Source organism: Canis lupus, unplaced genomic scaffold, assembly GCF_003254725.2.
Source record: "Canis lupus dingo isolate Sandy unplaced genomic scaffold, ASM325472v2 SANDYSCAFF101, whole genome shotgun sequence".
In the NCBI taxonomy this organism is placed as follows: Eukaryota; Metazoa; Chordata; class Mammalia; order Carnivora; family Canidae; genus Canis; species Canis lupus.
Window position 1 is genome coordinate 42,575 of NW_026019482.1, and position 23,106 is coordinate 65,680.

At 46.7% G+C, this 23,106-nt stretch overlaps 1 long non-coding RNA gene across 6 annotated transcripts in view; it reads left to right on the forward strand.

Annotated features, from left to right (window-relative positions):
- LOC125754761 (uncharacterized) overlaps nucleotides 1-12,470 on the forward strand; it is a 53,890-nt gene extending 41,420 nt beyond the window's left edge. For 2 of the 6 annotated variants that reach the window (XR_007409568.1, XR_007409572.1), the window contains 2 exons: nucleotides 5,116-5,252; nucleotides 6,884-7,134. This is a non-coding gene — a long non-coding RNA (uncharacterized LOC125754761). Of the gene's footprint in view, nucleotides 1-5,115; nucleotides 5,253-6,883; nucleotides 7,135-8,351; nucleotides 8,546-9,205 lie in introns of those variants that run through there. The other 4 variants (XR_007409570.1, XR_007409571.1, XR_007409573.1 and 1 more) reach the window with 4 other exon arrangements.
- Nucleotides 12,471-23,106: the final 10,636 nt, after the last annotated feature.

The following is a 23,106-nucleotide window of genomic DNA, read 5'->3' on the forward strand; positions in this document are numbered from 1 at the left end:
AACCCAGCCCCCACAGAGCCTGGGCCCAAGTCAGCCCAGGTCCCTCTGGGTTAGGGCCTGGTGTCCTGTGCAGGGTGTCCCACCCTCCAGGAGGGACAGAGGGTGGAGGCAGGGCACAGTGTGTCCTCTGCACCACTCTCCTGCACACACACTGTCCGGGGCTCCCTGCCTTCCCTCCTCCCTGCAACCCCTGGTACTCAATGGGACACCCAGGCTTCTGATGGGAGCAGGGTATCCAGAGAACCCTGGGGAGTCTGAGCATGTCCCACAGGGTGCAGCTGCACTGGGTCCTTGCTCGGGGCCGATGGTGTGGGGTGGATGGTGTGGGGGCATGGGTATGATGGTGGTGGGGTGTGGGGGATGGTGTAGGGGGGATGGTGTTGGGGTATAGTGTGGGTGGGGATTGTGTGAGGCTGTGTGTGTGTGAGGGGGATGGTGTAGGGGCTATGCCATGGGGGATGATGATGTTAGGGGATGGTGTGGGTCTGGGGAATGGGAGGATGGTGTGGGGGGCCGGCGGACACAGGGCATCCTCTTTCTCTAAGATGCACACTGAGACGTCCACAGATAAAGCGACCCCAGTCTGGGGTATGCTGTGACACCTGCCCCTGGGGCCCCGTGTGGTGAGTACAGGGCCCTGGCTGGACCAGGGGCATTATCTGGGGGTCATCATACAATGTATGTTTACAAATTTCAAATTGTCTCAAATTTAATGCATAGAATTTAGAAATATATGAAGTCCTGAGGGTGGGTATCACCCTGACCCGTCCGACCCTCATCAGATCGATGTGTGTCTTCCTCCAGTCACGGCCATGCACCCTGCCCCCAGGTCCCCTTACTGGCCCGACGGCCCCCACCCCAGCCCCCTGCTTTTCAGGGGGCTGTCCCTCACCCTTTTGGGGTTCAGCTAACATGGCAATCCCTGGAGGCCGCGTCCTAGTGGCCTCCTCATCTCTGAGACCCCGAGGGTGGGGGCACGGTGTTCATCCCCAACAACCTACCATGCAGCCATGTGTTGTTGGCTGCTGTTCTTCTCCCAGGCTCTGAAGCCCCATGTTCCCTACCCAGAAGCCCCCGGTCCTCCCGGGTCCCGATCCCCCTGGCCCCTCAGCTTCACCCTAACCCATAGTAGTCCCAAAACATGACGTGACTGCTGAATATCCTGTTGACGTCCAGGTCCCCCAGCGTGATGTCCCTAGAGGAGACCAGGGCCTCCTCCTTCATTTCCTGTGGGAAAACCGGGGAGGAGGAGCTGGCGTCAGGGACACAGACCCTAACCTGTCTGTCCTGGGCAGGGAGCCCTGGGGCCACCATGGAGTGGGTACTGCCAAAACCTCCTTCCTTCCTCTGGGAGGCCAGGGACGGTGAGAGTGCCCACTGTGCCCATGGGACCTGTGTGACGGCCTGTGCCCAGCTGTTGTAGGGAGGGAGGTGACTGAGTGTCACCCTGGGTGGGAGGGGATAGCGGTTCAACCAAGGTGGGAGGGAACATGGGGGTGTTGTGCCCAAGATTGCGAATCCGAGAAACCACTAAGGAGCTGACACCAATGCAAACACACAAGGGTTGATTTCCAAACTCGAGCTTGCGTCCAAGTACACCCAACACTGCGGAGCAGGGACTTGGACCCTGAGCTGGGTTTTAGCTTAGTTTTAAGGGCTTGTCTCGGGGTCCTCCAGAAGGGCTGGAGCAATTCCTCAAGTTCTGTTTACATTTTGTTATGAGGCCTTCAAGGGTATTGAACTCTGCTCTCATTCTAATAGGCGCTTCCAGCCCTTGGCATGGGCTCAGTTTCATTCTATTGTGGGGCTTTCTAGGACATTAAGCTGTAAACTTTTGTTTGTTTGTTTGTTTTTCCTGTAACTGAAGTAATGTAAATTTCAGCTCTTCTTCACAGGGGCCTGGGATGGCTGGTCTTGTTCGAACACTGAACTTAAAGTAGAAAGGCCTTCATTTTCTCAGCCTCCTTGCATCCAGTCCCATCCTATCTAGCTCTTTCCCCTTCCCTGGAGCTCCTAAGAGAGCAATTGCAAATGACCTCAGCTTGGCAGCCTGTGTTGGGAGACAGGCCCAGGGATTTGGGATCAGGAAGACCTGGGGCATGGGCGTCCCAGCTGTGCAGTGGGATTCCATGCTGCAGACTCTTATTCCCTAAGGCTATCTTGACAACTGACTTTGTACATAGAAAAGCTGTCCTTTATCTTTAAAAGATGAGGAGCAAGTCAAAGTTTTTTTTCTCTGCCCATCTAATTGCTCAGATTCCAATCTGAGATGTATTTCCTGTTACTAAGAATAATTTACTATCCGTAGTACTATGGTTAAAATATTCTGACACAAGTAATTCAAAGGGATGAGGGTTTCTCATCTCTTTATTCACAGCTCAGTCACTCATCAAGAAATGAGTCAATTTTCAAAATAAATCTTATTTATTAGGAAAAAAACAAAGATTTATAGGGAATTGAGGGAATTTATAGGAAATTGAGAAGATAGTACAGAGCATTCGCATGCATTGGCACTCAATTTCTCCAATTATTGATATCTTATATTAGTACGGTACAAATATGAGCTAATGAATCAATATTAAAATATTCGCATTAACCAAAGACCATACTTTATTCAGATTTCCTTAGCTTTTGCTAAGTTACCATCCCTCATATCACATTCCATTTGTCCTCCTGTTTTCTTAGGCTCCTCTGGATTGTAACAGTCTTTCAGCCTTTCCTTGTTGTTGTTGAACTGGAACACTTTGAGAAGTAGAGTATTTTGTAAAATTTCCCTCAGTTGGGACATGTCTGTTGTTTATCTCATGACTGAACTGTTTTTGTGGATTATATACAGAGATATACTGCCATTTTCATTATATCATATAAAGGATAGATACTATCAACATGATTTATCAGTCTTGGTATCGATCTGATCATCTTGCTGAGGTAGTGTTTGTCAGCTTTCTCCGTAGTAAAGTGATTCTTTTATTATTATTATTATTATTATTATTATTATTATATTATCATTATTATTTTAGGTTTTTCATAATATGTTTTGCAGAAGGAAGTTACTATGTGTTTTCCACACATAAGAGTGGGAAGCTATGCTCATGAACTTGAGTGTGGTATGTCTGCACGAATTGTTTGAAATTCTTCTACATGGGAGATTTCTCTTCCTTCTGAGTTTGTTTGTTTCTTTTTCAAAGATGTTATTTATTTATATGAGAGAGAGAGAGAGAGGAGAAAAAGCATGAGCGAGAGGGGCAGAGGGAGAGGGAGAAGCAGGTTCCCTGCTAAACAGGGAGCCTGCCTTGGGACCTGGATCATGATCTGAGCCTAATGCAGAAGCTTAACTGACTGAGCCACCCAGGTGCCACTCCTTCCTTCCTTCCTTCCTTCCTTCCTTCCTTCCTTCCTTCCTTCCTTTCTTTCTTTCTTTCTTTCTTTCTTTCTTTCTTTCTTTCTTTTATCTTTCTTTCTTTCTTTCATTCTATTTCTTTCTTCTTTATTTATTTCTTTCTTTTATTTTAATAATAATTTTATTTTTATTGGTGTTCAATTTGCCAGCATACAGAATAACACCCAGTGCTAATCCCGTCAAGTGCCCCCCTCAGTGCCCATCACACATTCACCCCCACCACCCGCCCTCCTCCCCTTCCATCACCCCTAGTTCATTCCTGAGTTAGGAGTCTTTTTTTTAAATTTTATTTATGATAGTCACACACACAGAGAGAGAGAAAGAGAGGCAGAGACATAGGCAGAGGGAGAAGCAGGCTCCATGCATCGGCAACCCGATGTGGGATTCGATCCCGGGTCTCCAGGATCGCACCCTGGACCAAAGGACAGGCGCTAAACCGCTGCGCCACCCAGGGATCCCCTGAGTTAGGAGTCTTTATGTTCTGTCTCCCTTTCTGATATTTCCCACACATTTCTTCTCCGTTCCCTTATATTCCCTTTCACTATTATCTATATTCCCCAAATGAATGAGAACATACAATGTTTGTCCTTCTCTGATTGACTTACTTCACTCAGCATAATACCTTCCAGTTACATCCACGTTGAAGCAAATGGTGGTTATTTGTCGTTTCTAATGTCTGAGCAAGGCCCACCTGTTCTCTCTCTTCAGCTTCTGAGTCTCCTAAGATATGAATGTTATTTTTTAATAAGTGGCTGACTTCCCTACGTCTGTCTCTGTGGTCCATAACTTTTCTTGTTTTTATGGCTTCCACGTGGGACTGCATCTCAGTTATAGCATTTTTAACTTGGCCTGACTAGATTTTAGTTGTTTTACTTCTACAGTAAGGGATTCTCTAGTTTTCCTCTGTGCTCTTTATCCAGCCCAGCTGCTATCTTTATAATCATTGTTTTAAAATGTAGTTAGACATCATATATGTGTATTGATGGACTTCCTGGCTGTGAGTACTATCTCATGTTATTTTATGGAGGTGAATTTCTCCATCTCATTACCTTTTCCAGAAAAGAGAGAGGGAAGAAAAAGAAAAACCAAGGAAAACAATAATAACTGCTCTCCAAAAAAAAAAAAAAAAACCACCAGATTATTTTGGCCTGCATTTCAAAAGATTCTAAACCCCAAATATGAAACACAATTAAAGTACCATGAAAGTAAAATTAAGAAATATATAAGGTACATACATAAAATTAAAATAAGAAATTAATAAAAAAATCAAGGAAAATAAATGACAGTAAAGCACAAAGTACAAAGGAAGGTATATCCTACTTTCCAGGCAGAGCTGAATCTATGCATCCTCTGTGGTCCGACAACATGGTGGCAGTGAGTGGTCTGTGCAGGGTCTGGGGATGGGTTCTGGCGCTGATTATCAGGTGCACATCTGTGTGGTAGATGCACCTGCGGAGTCAGAGGTGGGGTGGGCATCAGCACCTCTGGCCTCCAGTGAGCGGCACAGTGCTGCTCCTTGAGACCCCCCCTGATTGGCCGGATGCGGGTGGGGTCTCTGGGTCCTCTGGCTCTGGGGCTGAGCATCCTGCCCCCCAGTCTGCATGGGCCTCCACAGAAGAGCTCCCAAGCCCCTGGGTCTCCACCGATTCTCTCAGAACCCTGCATTTACTCTACCTGCGTCTGAGCTTCTTTTGGCTTTGTTTTTTTTATCTCAGAGTGTTGTGCCCAAGATTGTGAATCCGAGAAACCACCAAGAAGCCGACACTGATGCAAACACATGAGGGTTTATTTACAAGCTAGAGCTTGTGTGCAAGTATACCTGACAGAGTGGAGCAGGGACTTGGACCCCGAGGTGGGTTTTAGCTTAGTTTTAAGGGCTGGTCTCAGGGACCTCCAGAAGGGGTGGAGCAATTCCTCAAGTTCTGTTTACATTTTGATATGGGACATTCAAGGGCATTGAGCTCTGTTCTCATTCTAATAGAGGCTTCCTGTCCTTGGCCTTGACTCAGTTTTGTTTCTATTGTGGGGCTTTCTAGGACATTAAGCTGTAAACTTTTGCTTTTTCCAGTAACTGAAGTAATGTTAATTTCAGCTGTTCTTCACAGGGACCTGGGATGGCTGGACTTGTGCTAACACTGAATTTAAATTGGTATGGCCTTAATTTTCTAGGCCTCCAGGCTTCCAGTCACATCCTATCTAGCTCCTTCCCCCTTCCCCAGAGCTCCTAAGAGAGCAATTGAAAATGACCTCAGCGTGGCAGCCTGTGTTGGGGGACAGGCCCAGGGATTTCGAATCAGGAAGACCTGGGGCACGGGCTTCCCAGATGTGCAGGGGGATTCCATGCTGCAGACTCTTATTCCCTAAGGCTATCTTGACAATAGACTTTGTACATAAAAAAGCTCTCCTTTGTCTTTAAAAGATGAAGAGCGAGTCAAAGCATTTTTTCTCTGCCCATCTGATTGCTCAGATTCCAATCTGAGACATATTTCCTGTTAATAAGGATAATTTACTATCCGTGGTACTATGGTCAAAATATTCTGACACAAGTAATTCAGAGGGATGAGGGTTTCTCATCTCTTTCTTCACAGCTCAGTCACTCATCAGGAAATGCATCTTTATGGATTTGGAAAGAACTGAGAGACATTATTACCGTGGTCCTATTATTTATGTGAAGGATCCTTCCCTGAGATTCTTCCCCTGTTTCAACTGACACTGAAACACTTTGAACTCTTTGGAAGTCAAATGTCAAGGAAATAAATGTTATGCATCGCTAATTTTAAATGCACTTGCAATATGGTGTCTATTGTACTAGAAGTATTTTTATCTGATTTTTGCTATTTATTATCCTTTCCTGCTTTTCAGGTTGAGGAGGCATTATACGTGTTCATAAGTGTTTTTCTTTCCTTTGATCTAAAATTCTTAATTGTTTCCATCAAAGGAACTCTTTAAGAATAAGGCAAAAGTCAATTCAACAATTCTTAAAATGTCTTCACACTTGGAGCCTGATTCATTTGTCAATTTTCAAAATAAATCTTATTTATTAGGAAAAAAACAAAGATTTATAGGGAAACTGAGAAGATAGTACAGAGCATTCGCATGCACTTGCACTCAATTTCTCCAATTATTGATATCTTATATTAGTACGGTACAAATATGAGCTAATGAATCAATATTAAAAAATTCGCATTAGGGATCCCTGGGTGGCGCAGCGGTTTAGCGCCTGCCTTTGGCTCAGGGCGTGATCCTGGAGACTCGGGATCGAATCCCACATCGGACTCCTGGTGCATGGAGCCTGCTTCTCCCTCTGCCTATGTCTCCACCTCTCTCTCTCTCTCTGTGTGACTATCATAAATAAATTTAAAAAAAAATTCGCATTAAACAAAGACAAAAAAAAAAAACAAAGACCATAGTTTATTCAGATTTCCTTAGTTTTTGCTAAGTTACCAATCCTCAAATCACATTCCATTTGTCCTCTTTCCTTAGGCTCATCTGGATTGTGACAGTCTTTCAGCCTTTTCTTGTTGTTGAACTGGAACACTTTGACAAGTAGAGTATTTTGTAAAATTTCCCTCAGTTGGGACATGTCTGTTGTTTATCTCATGACTGAACTGTTTTTGTGGATTATATACAGAGATATACTGCCATTTTCATTATATCATATAAAGGATAGATACTATCAACATGATTTATCAGTCTTGGTATCGATCTGATCATCTTGCTGATGTAGTGTTTGTCAGCTTTCTCAGTAGTAAACTGATTCTTTATTATTATTCTTTATTATTATTATTATTAGTATTAGTATTATATTATCATTATTATTTTAAGGTTTTCATATTATATTTTGTAGAAGGAAGTTACTATGTGTATTCCACACTTAAGAGTGGGAAGCTATGCTCATGAACTTGAGGGTGGAATGTCTTCACAAATTGTTTGAAATTATTCTACATGGGCAATTTCTCTTTCTTGTGGATTTGTTTGTTTCTTTTTCAAAGATGTTTTTTATTTATTTGAGAGAGAGAGTAGAGATAAAGCATGAGCGAGAGGGGAAGAGGGAGAGGGAGAAGCAGGTTCTCTGTTGAACAGGGAGCCTGCCTTGGGACCTGGATCATGATCTGAGCCTAAGGCAGAAGCTTAACTGACAGAGCCACACAGGTGCCACTCTTTCTTCCTTCCTTCCTTCCTTCCTTCCTTCCTTCCTTCCTTCCTTCCTTCCTTCCTTCTTTTCTTTCTTTCTTCTCTTTCTTTCTTTCTTTCTTTCTTTCTTTCTTTTTCTTTCTTTCTTTTCTTTCTTTTCAATACAGCAACATCTAAGGAATTCCTCCCTCAGATGGGAGCTACATACTAACTTCCAAACCTGAGAACCTACCTGAAAGCTCACTCTGGGGAACTTCCCTCTCGGAGATGAGCTGAAACGTGGTCCTTCCCAGTTCCACACTGCCTGCAGATACACTTATAAACATCCTCACTAGACATGTTTGTTAGAAGCTCATGGGATGCAAGGGGCAAGCTGCAGGCTTCAAGGTTGTGTCTCCAGGTGCAGTAAAGCGGTATTCATGGAACATCCTGAATTACAATGCGGCCACGTTCTCATACCCATCAGAACGCAGTTAGTAGAAAGCTGGCCTCCAGGCATGCCTCCTTTGAAAGCTGAGCTCAGGGCAGGAGCCTCCCGCATCCTGCCTGCCCGTAGTCGTAGCTGCTAACATCCTTATATTAGGTGTTCGGAGAGGTTGGAGAAATGTCAGTGGAAGTGTCAGGACTGTACTCATATGTATCTGAGTTCAATAGAGCGATTTCCAACATCCATGTTCAATTAGAGTGTAGCCCCTGTATACCTCGTCTCGATAAGTGTCTAGCAGACATCGGCCTGCAAAGCAAACACACTTCTGCGAGTTCAACTTATGGCCTGTACCTCCCCCATCCTGACTGCCTGTATGTTCCACGTCCACAGCATTTCGTTGTATCCGGGAGAGTAGCGGAGTGAAAACCACGTGTCTCCCTTGTCAATTTTGTGCGTAGCGGACAGCTGCCATCAAGGCATGCACGCTCCTTTGGATTGAGCTTATGGCTTGTACCTCCCACATGCTGACGGCCTGTATGCTTCACTTCCAAAGGATTTCGTCCGATACGGGACGCAAGTTTTGCAAGAGGCAAGTGTCTCTTAGTTCCATCCAGCGACTTCTGAGGAATTCCTCCCTCAGAGGGGTGCTACATACTAACTTCCAAACCTGAGTAACTAGCTGAAAGCTCTCTCTCTGCGGAATTTCCTTCTGCGAGATGAGCTTACACGCAGTCCTTCCCAGTTCCACACTTCCTGCAGATGCAGTTATGAACATCCTCACTAGACAGGTTTTCAGAAGCTCATGGGACGCAAGGGCCAGCTGCAGGCTTCAAGGTTGTGTCTCCAGGTGCAGTAAAGCGGTATTCATTGTAAGTGTACCGCCTTACAATGCTGTCACATTCTCATGGCCATCAGAACAAGCTAGTAGAAAGCTGGCTTCTAGGCATGCTTCCTTTTGAGAGCTAAGCTCAGGTCAGGACCCTCCCTCATCCTTCAGCCTGTAGACGTAACTGCTAATATGCTTATGTTAGGTGCTGGGAGAGGGTGGCGAAATGCTTGTGGAAGTGTCAGGCCTATACTCTCGATTATCTGAGTTGAATACAGCGATTTCAAACGGGCTTCTTCAAAGAGTGTAGCCAGTTTCTAACTCCCATGTACGACTGGGTAGCAGTCATCTGCCTCCCAGGCGTACACACTTTTGAGAGTTGAGCTTATGGCCTGTATTTCTCACATCCTGCCTGCAGGTACCCTTCGCTGCAAACAGGCCTAGGCTCGAGGCGTGACTGAAGTGTTGTGAGAGGTAAGTGGAAAGTCCTGGCACACAAGACTAGTGCCTCCAAGCACAATCCAGCGATTTATTAGTAATTCCTGTCTTAGACAGGTGTTACCTACTTAGTTCAATACGTGAGAAGCTGGCTGAACCCTGAGTCCAAAAGCATCTCTCTTCTGAGAGTTGAATTCACACCCAGTCCCTCACAGTTCCACTCTGCCTGCAGAATGAGTTTTGAACATCTTCACCTGAGACGTTTGTCAGAAGCTTATGAGACGCAAGTGGAATAATGCTGGCCTGGAAGGTATCTCCAGGTGCAGGAGACTGGTATTCTTCGAACCTTCTGTGTTAGAAGACTGCTATGGTCTCACGGCCATTAGAATGAAGCTAGTGGAAAACTGGCTTCTAGCCTTGCTCACTTGTGAGATCTGAGCTCAGGGCAGGACCCTCCCGAATCCTGGCTGCCCATTGTCATAGCTGTTAACATCCTTAAGTGAGGTGCTGGGAGAGTTTGGAGAAATGCCAGTGGAAGTGTAAGGACTCTACTCACGTGTATCTGAGTTCAATACAGGGATTGCCAATGTCCTTGTTCAATTAGAGTGTAGCTCGGATATACCTCGCCTCGATAAGTGTCTAGCAGACATCGGCCTGCAAAGCGTACACACTTCTGAGAGTTGAACTTATGGCCTGTACCTCCCCCATCCTGACTACATGGACGTTCCACTTCCACAGCATTTCGGTGTATGCGGGAGAGGAGCGGAGTGAGAACCAAGTGTCTGCCTTGTCAATTTCGCGCCTAGGGACAGCTGCCTCCCAGGAATGCACACTCCTTTGGATTGAGCTTAGGACTTGAACCTCCCACAGGTTGACCGCCTGTACGCTATGCTTCTAAAGGATTTCGTTCGATATGGGATGCAAGTTTTGTGAGAGGCAAGTGTCTCTTAGCTCCATCCAGCGAATTCTGAGGAATTCCTCCCTCAAATGGGATCTCCATACTAACTTCGAAACCTGAGTACCTGGCTGAAAGCTCTCTCTCTGGGGAACTTCCCTTTCGGAGATGAGCTGACACGCGGTCCTTCCCAGTTCCACACTGCCTGCAGATGCAGTTACGAAAATCCTCACTAAACATGTTTGTCTGAAGCTCATGGGATGCAAGGGCCAGCTGCAGGCTTCAATGGTTGTGTCTCCAGGTGCAGTAGAGCAGTATTCATGGAACGTCCTGCCTTACAATGCTGCTACGTTCTCACGGCCATCCGAACGAGCTAGTAAAAAGCTGGCTTCTAGGCATGCTTCCTTCTGAGAGCTGAGCTCATGGAAGGACCCTCCCGCATCCTGCCTGCCCATACACGTACCTGCTAATATGCTTATGTTAGGGGCTGGGAGAGGTCGGTGAAATGCATGTGGAAGTTTCAGGCCCGTACTCCTGATTATCTGAATTGAATACAGCTATTTCAAACGACCTTCTTCAAAGAGTGTAGCTAGTTTCTAACTCCCATGGACGAGTGGGTAGCAGACATCTGCCTCCCAGGCGTACACACTTTTGAGAGTTGAGCTTATGGCCTGTATTTCCCACATCCTGCCTGCAGGTACACTTCGCTGCTAAAAGGCCTAGGCTCGATGCATGACTGAAGTGTTGTGGGAGGTAAGTGGAAAGTCCCGGCACACAAGACTAGTGCCTCCAAGCTCAATCCAGCGACTTCCTAGTAATTCCTGTCTTAGACAGGTGCTACATACTAATTTCCATAGGTGAGAAGCTATCTGAACCCCGAGTCCAAAAGAGTCTCTCTTCTGAGAGTTGAATTCACACCGAGTCCCTCACAGTTCCACACTGCCTGCAGAATGAGTTTTGATCATCTTCACCAGAGCCGTTTGTCAGAAGCTTGTGAGACGCAAGTGGAATAATGCAGGCCTGGAAGGTGTCTCCAGGTGCAGTAGAGTGGTAATCTTGGAACCTCCTGAATTAGAATACTGCTACATTCTCACTGCCATAAGAACGCAGCTAGTTGAAAGCTGACTTCTAGGCATGCTTCTTTGTACAAGCTGAGGTCAGGGCAGGACCGTCCCGCATCCTGACTGCCTGTAGACATAAGTCCTAGAATCTTTATGTTAGGTGCTGGAAGAGGTTGTGTGAAAAGCATGTGGAAGTGACAGGCCTGACTCACGTATATCTGAGTTAAATGCAGCGATTGCCAACGTCCTTATTTAATTAGAGTGTACCTCGGTTCTACCTCCCATAAATAAGTGTCTAGCAGACATCTGCCTGTAAAGCATACACACTTCTGAGAGTTGAAATTATGCCCTGTACCTCCCACATGCTGACTGCAGGTACACTTCGCTCCTATCAGGCCTAGGCTTGAATCGTGACAGAAGGGTTGTGAGAGGTTAGTGGAAGGTGCCGGCCCACACGCCTAGTGTCTCCAAGCCCAATCCAGAGATATGTGAGGAACTGCACTCTACGATTGGTGCTACATAGTAAGTACATGAGAAGCTAGTGGAACGCAGTGTCCAAAGGGTACTTTCTTCTGAGACTTGAGCTCACCTTCATGGCCTTCAGATGAAATTTCGAACATCTTCACTAGACGTGTTGGTCAGAAGCTCATAGGACAAAAGGAGCTAGCTGCAGGCTTCAATGTTTGTGTCTCTAGGTGCAGTAGAGTGGTATACATGGAACCTCCTGACTTACAATGTAGCTACATTCTCACGGCCATATGAACGCAGCTAGTGGAAAGGTGCATTTGAGGCATGCTGCTGAGGATCAGAGTCACCCGTTCCAGGTGAGGCCCAGGTGGGGCCAGAGTCACCTGGTACAGAAGAGGCCAAAGTGAGGACAAGAGTTACCGGGTCCAGGTGAGGCCAACCAGCAGGCCATGCAGAGGAACCGTATCCCGATGATGCCCAGGTACGGACCAGAGTTACCAGGTCCAGGTGAGGCCAACCTGCAGGCCATGCAGTGGAACCATGTCCCGATGATGCCCAGGTAGGGACCAGAGTCACCAGGTCCAGATGAGGCCCAGATGGGGAGCATATTCACTAGGTCCAGGTGAGGCCCAGTTGAGGACCAGAGTCACCAGGTCTGGTCGAGGCCTAGAGGGGTACCAGAATCACCTGGTCCAGGTGACATCCAGATGGGGACCAGAGTCACCAGGTCAGGGTGAGGCCCAGAGAGTTTCCAGAGTCATCATGTCCAGGTGAGGCTCAGGTGTGGAACAGAGTAACCAGGTACCTATGATGCCCAGGTGAGGACCAGATTCACCAGGTCCAAGAGGCCCACGTGGGGACCTGAGTCACCAGGTATGGGTGAGGCCCAGGTGGCAACCCCACTCACCAGGTCCAGGTGAGGCCAATCTGCAGGCCAGAGTCACCAGATCCAGTTGAGGCCCTGGTGGGGACTGGAGTCACCAGGTAAATGTGAGTCTACAAGAACACCACAGTCACCAGGTCCAGGTGTGGTTCATGTGGGAACGAGAGTCACCAGGTCCAGGTGAGACCCAGGTGGGGACCACAGTCACCAGGTCCAGATTGAGGCCTAGGTGGGGGGCCCAGAGTCATCAGGGCCAGGTGAGGCCAAAGTGTGGAGCAAAGTTATCATGTCCAGGTGAAGCCCATGTGGGGAACAGAGTAACCATGTCCCATTGATGCCAGGCGGGACAAGAGTCACAAGGTCCAGACGAGGCCTAAGTGAGGAGTAGATTCACCAGGTCCTGTTGAGGCCCAGTTGAGGACCAGTGTCCCCAGCTCCGGGTGAGTCCCAGAGGGGGACCAGAGTCACCTGGTTCTGGTGATATCCAGGTGGGGACCAGAGTCACCACATCAGGGTGAGGCCCAGAGGGGGACGAGAATCACTAGGTCCAGGTGAGGCCCCGATGTGGAACTGAGAAACCAGGTCCCATGATGCCCATATGAGGACCTGAGTCACCAGGTCCAGGTGAGGTCCCTGTGGGAACCAGTCACCTCATCCAGGTGAAGCCCAGGTGAGACCACAGTCACCAGGTCAGGGTGAGGTCCAGAGGGGGACCAGAGTCACCAGGTCCAGGTGAGGCCCAGGTATATAAGAGAGTAACCAGGTCCCAATGATGCCCAGGTAAGGACCAGAGTCAACAGGTCCAGGTGAGGCCCAAATATGGATCAGAGTCATTTTGTTCCAGGTGAGGCCAGATGGAGACCACAGGAACCAGGTCCAGGAGAGCCCCATATGGGAACCAGAGCCACCAGATCCAGGTGAGGTCTAGGTGGGACCACAGTCACAAGGTCCAGGTGAGGCCCAGGTGGCAACAGGATTCACCAAGTCCAGGTGAGGCCCAGGTGGTGACCAGTCACCAGATCCAGGTGAGGACCAGCTAAGGACCAGATTCACCAGGTCCAAGTGAAGCCCAAGGGGTGACCAGAGTCACCAGGTAAGGGTGAGGCCCAGAGGGGGAACCAGAGTAACCATTTTAGTTTGAGGCCCAGAATGGGACCAGAGGTCCCTGGTCAAAGTGAGGCCCAGGTGTGGAATAGAGTATCCAGGTCCCAGTGATGCCTGGGTGAGGACCAGAGTCACTAGGGCCATGCCGGGCCCAGATGGGGATCAGAATCACTAGGTCCTGGTGAGGCATAGAATAAGACCACAGTCACCAGTATCAGGTGAGCCCCTTGTGGGAACAAGAGCCATCTATCCAGCTGAGTCCCAGGTCCATGTGAGGCCCACGTGAGGACCAGATTCATCAGGTCGAATTGAGGCATAGCTGGGGACAAGAGTCACCAGGTCTGGGTGAGGCCTAGGTGGGGCAAGATTCAGCAGTTCTGAGTTAGGTCAAAGTGGGGACGAGAGACACCAGGTCCAGGTGAGGCCAAACTGAGGACCAGAGTCACCAGATCCAGGTGAGGTCCATATTGGAAAGAGAGTCACCAGGTCCAGGAGAGGTCCAGGTGGGGACCAGAGTCACCAGATCCAGGTGAAGTCCAGGTGGGGACCAGAGTCACCAGATCCAGGTGAAGCCCAGGTGGGGACCAGAGTCACTAGGTCCAGATGAGGCCCAGGTGAGGACCAGAGTTACCAGGTACACGTGAGGCCCCGGTGGGGATCAGAGGCAACAGGTCCATGTGAGGCCGGCTTGGGGACCATGGTCAACAGGTCTACTTGAGGCCCAGGTGTGGAACACAGTAACCAGGTCCAGGTGAGTCCCCGGTGGTGACAAGTCACCACATCCAGGTGAGGCCCAGGTGGGGACCAGGATCACCAGGTACAGGGGAGGCCCTTGAAAGAACGAGAGTCAACAGTTCGAGGTCAGGCGCAGGTGGCAACCAGGGTCAGCAGGTCCAAGTCAGGCCAAAGTGGGGTTCACAGTCACTAGGGCACAGTGAGACCCAGAGGGGGACCAAAGTCACCTGGTCCAGGTGAGGTCCAGTTGTGGAACACAGTCACCGGGTCCCAATTATGCCCAGTTGAGGACCATGGTCAACAGGGCCAGGTGAGGCCCAGATGGGGATCGGAGTCTCCAAATCCAGGTGAAGCCCAGGTGGGGACCACAGTCACCAGATCCAGGGTAGTCTCAGGTGCAGACCAGAATCACCAGGTCCAGGTGAGGTGCAGGTGGCAACCACACTCACCAGGTCCCAGTGAGGCCCTGGTGGGGACCAGAGTCACGAGGTACATGAGAAGCTAGAAACACTGCAGACACCAGGTCCACATGATGTCCATGTGGGAATGAGAATCACCAGTTACAGGTGAGGACCAGGTGGGGATCCGACTCTCCAGGTCCAGGTGAGACCCAGGTGGGAACCAGTGTCACCATGTCCAGGTGTGGCCCAGGTGAAGACCAGAGTTAATAGGTCCAGCTGGGTCACTGTTAGTGAACAGTGTAACCATATCCTGATGCTATCCAGGTGGGTACCAGAGACACCAGGTCCTGGTGAGGCCCAGGTGGGACCAGAGACATGAGGTCCAGGTGAGGTCCCGATGGGAACCACAGTCACCAGGTCAGGTGAGGCCATGCTGAGGATCAGAGTCACCAGTTCCAGGTGAGGCCCAGGTGGAGCCAGAGTCACCTGGTACAGAAGAGGCCAAAGTCAGGACCAGAGTTACCAGGATCAGGTCAGTCCCAGTGGGGAATAGAGTAACCATGTCCCGATGATGTCCAGGTAGAACCAGAGTCACCAGGTCCAGATGAGGCGCAGGTGGGGAGCATATTCACTAGGTCTTGGTGAGGCCCAGTTGAGGACCAGAGTCACCAGGTCTAGTTGAGGCCTAGAGGGGTACCAGATTCACCTGGTCCATGTGACATCACCCCCCTACATGGGGACCAGAGTCACCATGTCAGGGTGAGGCCCAGAGGGGATCCAGAGTCATCATGTCCAGGTGAGGCTCAGGTGTGGAACAGAGTATCCAGGTCATAATGGTCCACAGGTGAGGACCAGAGTCACCAGATCTGGGTGAGGCCCAGTTAGGATCAGAGTCACCAGTTCCAGGTGAGGCCAAGAAGGAGTCCACAGCAATCAGGTCCAGGTGGGGAACAAAGTCACCAGGACTGCATGAGGCCCAGATGGGGACCAGATTCACCAGGTCCAGGTGAGGCCCAGGTGGTGACCAGAGTTACCAGTTCCGGGTGAGGACCAGGTAAGGACCAGATTCACCAGGTCCAAGTGAGGCCCACGTGGGGACCTGTGTCACCAGGTATGGGTGAGGCCCAGGTGGCAACCCCACTCACCAGGTCCAGGTGAGGCCAACCTGCAGGCCAGAGTCACCAGATCCAGGTGAGGCCCTGGTGGGGACTAGAATCACCAGGTAAATGTGAGTCTACAAGAACACCACAGTCACCAGGTCCAGGTGTGGGTCATGTGGGAACAAGAGTCACCAGGTCCTGGTGAGACCCAGGTGGGGACCACAGTCATCAAGTCCAGATTGAGGCCTAGGTGGGGCCCAGAGTCATCAGGGCCAGGTGAGGCCAAAGTGTGGAGTGAAGTTATCAGGTCCAGTTGAGTCCCAGGTGAGAACCAGTCACCTCATCCAGGTGAGGCCCACAAGAGTAGTGCCTCCAAGCTCAATCCCGCGACTTCCTAATAATTCCTGTCTTAGACTGGTGCTACATACTAAGTTCCATACTAGCTAATTGAACCCTGCATCCAACGGCAACTTACATCCGAGAGTTGGGCTCACACGCAGTCCCTCACAGTTCCACACTGACTGCAGAATGTGTTTCCAACGTCTTCACCAGAGAAGCTTGTCAGAAGCTTGTGAGACGCAAGTGGAATAATGCAAGCCTGGAAGGTGTCTCCAGGTGGAGTAGAGTGGTATTCTTGGAACCTCCTGAGTTAGAATACTGCTGCATTCTCAGGGCCAGAAGAATGCAGCTAGTTGAAAGCTGGCTTCTAGACATGCTTCCTTGTGAGAGTTGAGGTGAGGACAGGACCCTCCCGCAACCTGACTGCCTGTAGACATAGGTCCTAACATCCTTATGTTAGGTGCTGGAAGAGGTTGTGAAAAGCATGTAGACAGTTTCGGCTTGTAGTCACTTGTAACTGAGTTCAATACAGCGATTTCCAACAGCCTTGTTCAATTAAAGTGTAGCTAGGTTCTAACTCCCATAAAAGAGTGGCTAGCAGAGCCTGCAAGGCATACACGCTTCTCAGAGTTGAGCTTATGGCCTGTACCTCCCACAATCTGACGGCCTGTACGGATCGCTTCCACAGCATTCCTTCTATGCGGGACTATAGCGAAGTGAGAACCAAGTGTCTGCATTGTCAATTCACGACTACCGGACACCTGCCTCCAAGTGATGCACACTCCTTTGGATGAGCTTATGGCTTGTTCCTCCCACATGCTGACCGCCTGTACCTTTCACTTCGAAAGGACGTCGTTTGATACGGGACACAAGTTTTGTGAGAGGCAAGTGTCTCCTAGCCCAATCCAACTTCTGAGTAATTCCTCCCTCAGAAGGGAGCTACATACTAACTTCCAAACCTGAGTACCTAGTTGAAAGCTGTCTCTCTGGGGAACTTCCTTCTGCAAGATGAGCTGACACGCGGTCCTTCCCAGTTCCACACTGCCTGCAGATGGAGTTACGAACATCCTCACTAGACATGTTTGTCAGACGCTCATGGGACGCAAGGGGCAAGCTGCAGGCTTCAAGGTTGTGTCTCCAGGTGCAGTAGAGCTTTATTCATGGAACGACCTGACTTCCAACGCTGTAAAGTTTGAGTTAGGTTACGGGTTAGGGTTAGGGTCCTGTTTAAGCTTAGAGTTAGGGTTAGGGTTAGGGTTCAGGTTAGGGTTAGGGGTAGGCTACGGGTTAGGATTAGGTTTAGGGTTAGAGTTAGGTTACGGGTTAGGTTACGGGTTAGGGTATGGGTTAGTGTTAGTGTTAGGGTACGGGTTAGGGTTCGGTTTAGGTTTACGGTTAGGGTTAGGGTTAGGGTACGGGTTAGGGTTAAAGTTAGGGTACTGTTTAGGGTTAGGGTTAGGGTTAGGTTACGAGTTAGGGTTAGGGATAGGGTAAGGGTTAAGGTTAGGATTAGGTTAGGGTTAAGGTTAGGATTAGGGATTGGGTTTCGTTAGGTTTAGGGTTGGGGTAAGATTAGGGTTAGGGTATGGGTTAGAGTTTGGGTTAGGGTACGGGTGAGGCTTAGGGTAAGCGTTAGGGTACGGGTTAGGATTAGGGTATGGGTTAAGGTTAGGTTTAGGGTTAGGTTTAGGTTTAGGGTTAGTGTATGGGATAGGGTTAGGTTTAGGGTACTGTTCAGCGTTAGGGTTAGGGTTAGGTTACAGGTTAGGGTTACGGTTAGGGTTAGAGTACAGGTTAGGGTTAGAGTTAGAGTTTCGGTTATGTTTAGGGTTCGGGTTCGGGTTAGGCTACGGGTTAGGGTTAGTGTTAGGGTTATGATTAGGGTTCGGTTTAGGCTTAGGTTAGGGTACAGATTAGGGTTAGGGTACGGGTTAGGGTTAGGGTTAGGGTACGGTTTAGAGATATGGTATGGATTACGGTACGGGTTAAGGTATGGGTTAGTGTACTGGTAACGGTTAGGGTTTGGGTTAGGGTTAGGGTTAGGGTTAGGGTACAGGATAGGGTTAGGTTTACGGTGTTAGGGTTTGGGTTAGGGTACGGGTTAGGGTTAGGGTAGGTTACGGTTAGGGTTAGTGTTAGGGTTAGGTTTCGGTTAGGGTTAGGGGTAGGGTTAGTCTTTAGGGTTAGGGCTAGGGTTAGGGTACTGTTTAGGGTTAGGTATAGTGTTAGGTTTAGGTTACGGGTTAGGGTTAGGTTATGGGTTAGGGTTAGGTTTAGGGTTAGGGTATGGGATATGTTTTGGGTTAGGGTTAGGGAACGGGTTAGGGTTAGGGTTGGGGTTAGGGTTAGGCTTAGGGTACGGGTTCAGGTTAGGGTTAGGGGTAGGGTATAGGTTTGTTTATGGGTTAGGGTATGGCTACGGTTACGGGTTAGTGTACGGGTTAGTGTTAGGGTTTGGGTTAGGGAACGGGATAGGATTAGGGTTTGGGTACGGGTTAGGGTACAGGTTAGGGTACAGGTTACGTTATGGTTTAGGGTTAGGGTACAGGTTAGAGTTAGGGTTCAGGTTAGAGTTAGGGTTAGGTTTAGGGTACGGGTTAGGTTTAGGGTCACGGTATGGGTTAGGGTACGGATTAGGGTTAGGGTTAGGGTACGGCTTAGGGTTAGGTTTAGGGTTAGGGTTAGGGTTAAGGTACATGTTAGGGTTAGGGCACTGTTTAGGGTTAGGGTTAGGGTTAGGTTTAGTTTATGGGTTAGGGTTAGGGTTAGGGTTAGTTTATGTGTTAGGGATACGGTTAGTGTGAGGGTTACAGTTAGGTTAGGTTTAGGGTTAGGTTTAGAGATAGGGTTAGGGTTATGATTAGAGTTAGCGTTTGGTTTAGGGGTAGTTTTAGTGTTAGGGTACGGGTTATGTTTAGGGTTAGGGTAGGGTATGGTATAGGGTTAGGGTACGGGTTAGGGTTAATTTTAGGGTTAGGTTTAGGGTACGGGTTAGGGTTAGTGTTAGGGTACCATTTAGGGTTAGTGTACGGGTTAGCATTAGGGTTGGGGTTAGCGTAAGGGTTAGGGCACGGGTTAGGGTTAGGGTTAGGTTATTGTTTGGGTTAGGGTCAGGGTTAGATTTAGGTTACGTGTTAGGGTTAGGGTATGGGTTAGTGTTAGGATACGGGTTAGGGTTAGTGTACGGGTTAAGGTTGGGGTTAGGGTATGGTTCAGGGTTAGGGTACGGGTTAGGGTTAGGGTACGGGTTACGGTTAGGGTTCGGTTAGGGTTAGGGTACAGGTTAGGGTAAGGTTTAGGTTTAGGTTTAGGGTTAAGTGTTGAGTTTAAGGGTTACGGAGATCATTAGAGGTTAGGGTTAGGGGTTAGGGTTAGGGGTAGTGTTAGCGTTAGGGTTAGGGTTAAGGTTTGGGGTTACTGATAGGGTTTGGGGTTAGGGTTAGGGTTTGGGTTAGGGTTAGGGTTAAGGGTAGGGTTAAGGGTTAGGGTTAGGGATTACGGGTTTTGGTTAGGGTTAGGGGTTAGGTTTTGGATTAGGGTTCGGGTTAAGGGTTAGGGTTAAGGGTTAGGGGTAGGGTTAGGGTTAGCGGTTAGGGGTTAGGGCTAGGGTTAGTGTTTAGGTGTTAGGGTTAGTGTTAGTGTTAGGGTTAAGGTTAGGGGTTAAGGTTAGGGTTAGTGTTTAGGGTTGGGTTTGGGTTAGTGTTAGGATTAGGGTTAGGGTTAGTGTTAGGGTTAAGGGTTCGGGTTAAAGGTTAGTGTTAGGTTTAGGGTTAGTGGTTAGGGGTTCAGGTTAGGGTTAGGGGTAGGGGTAGGGGTTAAGGTTAGGGTTAGGGGTTAGGGTTAGGTTTTGGTTTAGGGTTAGGGTTAGCGGTTAGGTGTTAGGGTTAGGGTTAGGGTTAGGGTTAGGGTTAGGGTTATGGTTAGGTACGTGTTAGTGTTAGGGTTAGGATACGGGTTAGGGTACGGGTTAGGATATGGGTTAGTGTTAGAGTACTGGTTAGGTTAGGTTTAGGGGACGGGTTAGTGTACGGGTTAGGGGACGGGCTTAGGGTTAGGATACGGGTTAGGGTCTGGATTAGGGTTGGGGTACAGGTTAGTGTTAGTGTACCTGTTAGGGTTAGGGTATGGGTTTGGTTAGGGTACGGGTTAAGTTTAGGGTTAGTGTTCGGGGTAGGGTTAGGGGTTAGGGTTAGGGTTAGCATTACGGTTAGGGTTAGGGTTAAGTGTTAGGGTTAAGGCTTAGGGTTAGGATAGGTTTAGTGTTAGGGGTTAGGGGTTAAGGTTAGGGATTTGATTCGATTCGATTCTTTTCGATTCGATTCGATTCGATATGATTCAATTCTTTTCGATTCGAATCGATTCGATTCAATTCTTTCAATTCGATTCTTATCGATTTGATTCTTTTCGATTAGATAGATTCTTTTCTATTCGATTCAATTTTATTCGATTCGATTCTTTTTGATTCGATTCGATTCGAGTCTTTTTGATTCGATTCATTTCAATTCGATTCTTTTCAGTTCGATTCGATTCAAATCTTTTTGATGCGATTCAATTCGATTCTTTACAATTCGATTCGATTCTTTTCAATTCGACTCAATTTTTTTTCGATTCGATTCGATTCTTTTCCATTCGATTTGATTCGATTCTTTTCGATACAATTCAATTCTATTCTTTTCGATTTGATTCTCTTCGATTCAATTCGATTCTATTCTTTTCAATTCGATTCGATTTTTTCGATTCGATTCCTTTTGATTCGATTCAATTCGATTCAAATCTTTTGTTTTGATTTGATTCTTTTCGATTCGATTCGATTTTTTTCGATTCGATTTGATTTGATTGATTTCGATTTCGATTTGATTCTTTTCGGTTTGATTCAATTCGATTCGAATGTTTTCGAATCAATTCTATTCTTTTCAATTCGATTCAATTCTATTCTTTTCGATTCTATTCTTTTCGATTCGATTTGATTCTTTTCGATTTGATTCGATTCAATTCTGTTCGATTTGATTTGATTCAATTCGATTCGATACTTTTCGATTCGATTCTTTTCGATTCGATTCGATTCTTTTTGATTTGATCGATTCTTTTCAATTCGATTCGATTCGATTCAATTTGATTCTTTTTGATGCGATTCGATTATTTTTGATTCGACTCAATTCGATGGTTTGATTCGATTATTTTCGATTCGATTTGATTCGATTCTTATCGATTCGATTCGATTATTTTCGATTCAATGCGATGCTATTAGAATATTTTTGATTCGATTCGATTGCATTAGATTCGATTATTTTTTATTCAATTCGATTCGATAATTTTTTATTTGATTCGATTCATTTCGGTTCGATTCGATTATTTTCGATTCATTTGAATTCAATTTGATTATTTTCAATTCGATTTGATTGGATTTGATTCGATTATTTTCGACTTGATCCGATTATTTTTGATTCGATCGATTCTTTTTGTTTCGTTTCGATTCTTTTCGATTCGATTCAATTCGATTATTTTCGATTCAATTCGGTTCGATTCGATTATTTTCAACTCAATTCGATTGATTCGGTTCAATTATTTTCGATTAGATTCGATTCGATTATTTTCAATTCGATAAGATTACTTTCGATTCGATTATTTTCGATTCGATTTCATTATTTTCAATTCAGTTCAATTCGATTATTTTCGATTCAATTCAATGCGAATCGATTATTTTCTATTAGATTCGATTCAATTATTTTCGATTTGATTTGATTCGATTATTTTCAATTCGATTCAATTTGATTATTTTCATTTCGATTCGGTTCAATTCGATTCTATTATTTTCGATTCGATTCGTTTCGTATCGATTCGAATCATTTTGATTCAATTCAATTATTTTCGATTTGAATCGATTCTTTTCTTTTCGACTCGATTCTTTTCTATTCGGTTTGATATTTTCGATTCGAATCGACTCGAATCTTTTTGATTCAAGTATATAAGATTCGATCCGATTCTTTTCGATTCAATTCGATTCGATTCGATACGATTCTATTCGATTTGATTCGATTCATTTTGATTCGACTCGGTTCTTTTCGATTCAATTCTTTTCGATTCAATTAAATACGATTCTCTTCTTTTCGATTCGATTTGATTTGATTCTTTTTGATTCGATACGATTCAATTCGATACTTTTCAATTCGATCATTTCGATTCAATTCGATTCTTTTCATTTCGATTCGATTCTTTTCGATTCGATTCAATTCTTTTCAATTCGATTCGATTCGATTCGATTCCTTTCGTTTCGATTTGATTCTTTTCTATTTTATTTGATTCGATTCATTTCAATTAGATTCGATACTGTTCGATTCGATTCCTTTCGATTCAAGTCGATTTGAATCGATTCGATTCTTTTGATTCTATTTGATTCGATTCGATACGATTCTTTTCGATTCGATTCTTTTCGGTCTGTTCGATTCGATTCTTTTCGATTCGATTCTTTTTGATTTGATTCGATTCTTTTCAATTTGATATGATTCGATTCGTTTCGATTTTTTTCGATTCATGTTGATTCGAATCTATTCGATTCTTTTCTATTCAATTCGATTCGATTCTTTTCGATTCAATTCGATTCGATTCGATTCTTTTCGATTCGATATGATTCGATTCGATTCTTTTTGATTCAATTTTTCGATTCGATTCTTTTCAATTCGATTCGATTCTTTTATTTTTTTATTTATTTATGATAGTCACAGAGAGAGAGAGAGGCAGAGACATAGGCAGAGGGAGAAGCAGGCTCCATGCGCCGGGAGCCTGATGTGGGATTCGATCCTGGATTTCCAGGATCGCGCCCTGGGCCAAAGGCAGGCGCCAAACCGCTGCGCCACCCAGGGATCCCCGATTCGATTCTTTTAAATTTGATTCTTTT